This window comes from Nymphalis io, chromosome 19 (genome assembly GCF_905147045.1).
Source record: "Nymphalis io chromosome 19, ilAglIoxx1.1, whole genome shotgun sequence".
Taxonomy (NCBI): Eukaryota; Metazoa; Arthropoda; class Insecta; order Lepidoptera; family Nymphalidae; genus Nymphalis; species Nymphalis io.
Window position 1 is genome coordinate 204,210 of NC_065906.1, and position 5,519 is coordinate 209,728.

At 33.8% G+C, this 5,519-nt stretch overlaps 1 non-coding gene across 1 annotated transcript; it reads right to left on the bottom strand.

Moving 5' to 3' along the window:
- Window positions 1-840: 840 nt before the first annotated feature.
- Window positions 841-913, bottom strand: Trnar-ucg (transfer RNA arginine (anticodon UCG)). The gene has a single exon. It is a non-coding gene; the product is annotated as a tRNA-Arg (tRNA).
- Window positions 914-5,519: the final 4,606 nt, after the last annotated feature.

Genomic DNA, 5,519 nt, shown 5'->3' on the forward strand with positions numbered 1-5,519 from the left:
CATCCTGGGTTCCTCTGAGACGTTTTCGCTGTAAAATCTCAATTATTTTTTACCAAACGGTTTGGGAGCTTTAAAACCTGCGACTACACTAACAAGGCATTTAAAACAAACGTATCAATAATAATACAAAAACTCCGTTACCAGCATAGAAAATAAACAAAACATTTCCCAATAAATTCTTCGACGAGAAATTAAATTGGAATTTATTATTATATATATCGACGATGATTATTCGAGTATCACTTCACACTTAAGAAACAAAATATGTTTTATAAAGTAGTAGTGGTCTGTATCGACTTTCAAAAGCTTAGCTTCTTAAGTTATCTAACTTAAATGTTTTAAGAGACGATCAAGCTGGGTTATTGATACCTGCTCAAGTTACTGATGGAACTTCATGAAATGTGTTGTTATGTAATATGGGGAAGTTATGGTCAACATTACGGGAGCTTGTTTCTTTTCTTAATTGCCAAATCAGGTTGCGTCGTGATGAAACATAATACTTGTTATTTTGTTACTACAAGCTTACAATTGAAGCAAAAATATCTATGTTTAATTAATAATCAGCTAGAGATGTCGTTCGTTAAAACGCATAAGAATACATTAGAAGTGGTGAACGATAACACGTGAATGTTCTATCACGTGTCGGATGAAAATCTGCCACAATGTGCAAGGATCCTCTAATTCGCGTTGTAGCAACGTTTTAGAATAATTGTCAAAATTTCTTCACGTAAGAAAAGGAGGCGTGTAGGTGGAGGAGGATAGATAGAAGTATTAGATAATCCAAAACTCTAATTTACCAAAAAATATATATTTCATATATTGGTTCAAAAAAATCATTATCGACCGTGACAGGACTCGAACCTGCAATCTTCGGATCCGAAGTCCGACGCCTTATCCATTAGGCCACACGGTCCTGTGTCTTCAAATATAAATATGTCCAAAGTATTTAAACAACACTAGATTTACATTTAGTGAATATTTACTATATAATATGTTTCTGTAAAAATATTTTTAAAAAGATTTGCATCCAAATAGGTAATTTTATTTCAATGAATAACTTCATATTTATTCAAAAAACTAATAAAATAACTTCTTCATCATCTAATTATTTCATTTTATATTCTGATTTGCACCTTTAACGCGAAGCGGTGAATTTTCATTTCATACCGATACATAGCACTACTACCGATATAAAGCCGAGATGGCCCAGTGATAAGAACGCGTGAATCTTAACCGATGATCGTGGGTTCAAACCCGGGCAAGCACCACTGAATTTTCATGTGCTTAATTTGTGATTATAATTCATCTCGTGCTTGACGGTGAAGGAAAACATCGTGAGGAAACCTGCATGTGTCTAATTTCACTGAAATTCTGCCACATGTGTATTCATTGGAGCAGCGTGGTGGAATAAGCTCCAAACCTTCTCCTCAAAAAGAGGTGCGGAGGCCTTTAGCCCAGCAGTGGGACATTCACAGGCTGTTACGGTACATAGCACTACCATCCACTACCATGGTCAGTTATCGACTTAAAATAAAAATCGCGATTCTTTTTTATGTTATTATGCCTGTAACTATGTAATACATTACATAAACATGTTATAATTAAACTGTAATTCTGTCTATAATTAAAAAAATATGTATATTATATTGACAGCTTAAGGGATTGTAAAGAAATAAATGAAAATGTATGAAGTCCATGCAAAGGAAGTTTCAGACAGATAATTACATAATTATTAATTTATACATATAAAACAGACCAGTTTCGCAAGGCAGAGGTCGAGCAAATTATATTAATTACGACTATGATACCCATTGTGGCGGGTGAACGTGGAGAGGCTACTTTCCACGGCCGGTAATAATAGACTTTGAACAAGGCTTAAACCGAGACACGAAGGTGAGCCCACATCTGTCTTCAATTTATTTTTAAGTGATTATAAAAATATATCGCAATATAAATCTTTGAATCTTAATATTTTCTCTGAAATTTACAACGAAAAGACATAAAATACGACTGGTTAGATTTGTGATTCAAAAAGTAAATTATTATTATTATTTTTATCGTCACTATTTTCGTTAAATATATGATTGAGCTGAGATGTAATAGTGAATAGAATATGAATATGATGAATATGTCGAGCTCCTAAATTTTGTGCAAGTGTTGTGTGCCAAAAAACCGAACTGGAGCTATTTGGTAATACTGGTACAATAATCCCCAAACCCTAACAGTAGAGGAGGCCGATACTCGGCTCTGAAAAAATTATGACGATTACTCGTTCATGATTACGTATAATACGTAGTATGTGGCGAGGCCTTACGCAGCATCGCAACATTTGGTCCAGTATCGGATACGAAGCTAGAATTATAACGGTCATAAAACGAACGAGCTCACGTGACAGATGAAACAATCCGCGGGAATATCGACCGAATTACTTACACAAGCCATAAACAACATGTAATTGACCATAATCATAGAGTACAGACATACACAAATATTATTTACTTTCATACAACTCCATACTTAAACATTACCTCATTACAATCTGCAATTTTAATTAAGGTTAATTGTAAATACAACAGAAAATTTATTATCATATTTCATAATCACCTAACTAGGTACTTATTAATTCTGCCCGCGTCTTTCTGTACTTTGTATATATGTCACATCCTCTATATTATTGAATTCTATGTATGTATCCTGTATCCAGTGCTTTTCAGTACTTCGAAATAGCGTACTTCATATCTAACCGTCCCATTTGAATACCATTTGAAACAAATAATAGTTAGACACATCATTTCAATAAGCAGCCTATGTATATATATTACTATTATTATTAAAAACATTAGGTAGGACGTTCACAGTTATAATAGTTTTCTAAAATCCTTGAATAAATTTAAATATATAGTCAGATATTATTTCTATTTCCTTATTCGACTATAATGTCATGTGTCGCCCCGTTTACAGCGCCAGCGCTGATCCGCAAAAACTGAAAGCGGTCCGTCAGCGCCCGACGGCGACTCAATGTGAGCCAACAGGCGACGTGACACTTATAGTATTATTTATTGCTTATTGATTACAAAGTCATAATTTATGTTTTTAATCTTGAGAAAGGAAGTCCGTATTAACATAGGGCATGGTTTACACATTAATGGCGAGCGGACTGACCGATGTGTATCTATCAGTAAATAAAGAACGTAAGAACTATTACATATTATAGAGACTAGCCTTTTGCGCAAGACATCTGTACTATCACTAGCACTCCGCTATTTATGAACCTATTTTGATTATTAGGTTATACGTCTCATTTGATATCATTTAAATTAAAAAAAAATCCACAACTGAGGGCGAAAACATCCAAGTTTTAAAAGCAATTTACCATGAACTGATAAATAATAAATATGCTAAATAAAAAACCAAAGCAAACCAAAACGACACAGTGTAAGTATGTCTCATAAGCCGATTCGGGCAGATATAGTCATTCAGTAGTCTGCAATAGAATGCCCGCTGGGTTTCCCACTACATCATTAGACTAACTGTTCGAGGAAAAGGCAGGCAAGCCTTCTTATCACCGCAGGAGGCAACTGGACGAGGTGAGATGCATAAGCAGTGAATAAGTTTATGCTAATTGCAGCGCATTGCTAAGGCTTATCTATACTAATTATATCAAATTTAAATTTCTTTATTCAATATGGAAACAATAAACATTTATGGCGTGTCAAAGTAAAAACTACAACCGGCACTCATACATGTTTACAATTAGGATGAATAAGTGTCAACACAACTATAATATCTATATACAAGCTCAGTCATCATTCGCACGTCGAGACTAATGCCTGTCCGTTCGGGAACGACGCACTGGATGAATCATTTTGTCTTAACGCTTTGTGAAATGTACTTGATAGATTTTTCCAAGCGCAACTGAAGCCTTCCAACTGAACCTTCTTTTCGAAGTTTTTATTAGTCTGCTTCAAGGTGTAACCAAGAGTAACTCTATTAACAGTGACTCCAGTATACCATTTTTTTGTTCACACGTTCACCAACCTTTGTTTTATATATAATGAACATATGTATGTTCGTATGCCCATACAAATATTAACATAATTTGTCACGTATATGTAATTAACACAAGGAACTTGTTACACAGATTAAGTAATATTTTTACAGGCCACTATATGTTTATAATAAGAAATATATATCGAGTTGTAATTCTATGAAAGTATTGGTGTACTAAGTATACGTATGTATGTGCGTATGTACATTTATATTTAAAGTAGGTTTATCAGAACACCTCGATATACACATTAGTCAAATGGTTGACGAATGTCAGTGTCCCGGGGCAGCTGCACTCGATGTCCAGGAAGTCATGTCGCGACGGTACCGATATGATCTCAGTGCCGAGGGTTCCATGTTAATACGTGTATTGAGAGTGATCTGATAAATTGCTCCGCGTTTTATCGACTTCCACGTTCAGGTGCGTTATTACTTACTCATATTCCGTGATTTTGTTTAAAAAAATATATTTTTGATTGTACTTAAACATAGCCTATTAAAATACATATACACTCTCTCTTTCTCTCTCACTCACACACACATAATCCGTATCAGTACACCTCGAATATATAAAATAATATATTTTGTTAACTTTAATTTTATTATTGGCATAATATTTTTGTTATGTACCTAACCAAACAAAGAAATACCTTATTTAAATTTAAAAAAAAAAAAAAAACAATACAATATTTAAACGTTGGATTACCAACAAATAATAATTAAAGCGTCAATAGCGCAATGATTATATGTAATTAGTCATTCCTTAAAAAAATATGGCCATGCTGTTATTGTTTAAAAATATAATGATATGATTGTGTTTTAATTATAATTATTTAAGTAAATTTAGGAACACAAATTTTAAAAAAATAGTTACGACTGTAGTAAAGTTTTTGAGATAAAAATGTACAGACATACAAGACGCTTTTTATAACTTAATAACATGATAGCTGATAACATACGAAAGACTTCCCGAGATCGAAGGGAACGGACAAAGCGGACACGTGAATGCGTTATTATCGTGTATGACAATATTTCTTACGACTTGTACAGACGTTATTTATCTGTGATGTCCCACGACATCATTTACATTTGTCTTATTTAAAATATATGCTACTAAATTTATTTACTTAAATAATATTTAATTAAATATATTCAATAGTTTTGTATAAGATATTTTAGCTATTTGAGGAAAGTTGATCTTTTATTCTTTTATTTAACTGGTGGTAGGGCTTTGTGCAAGCTCGTCTGGGTAGGTACCACACGCATGAATGTTTTGGTATTGTTGTGTTCCGGTTTGAAGGATGAGTGAGCCAGTGTAATTACAGGCACAAGAAACATAACATCTTAGTTCCCAGGGTTGGTGGCGCATTGGCGATGTAAGCAATGGTTAACATTTCTTACAATGCCAATGTCCATGGGCGTTGGTGACCACTTTTTTTTTTTATATTCGCCGGGAGGGCAAATGACTCTAC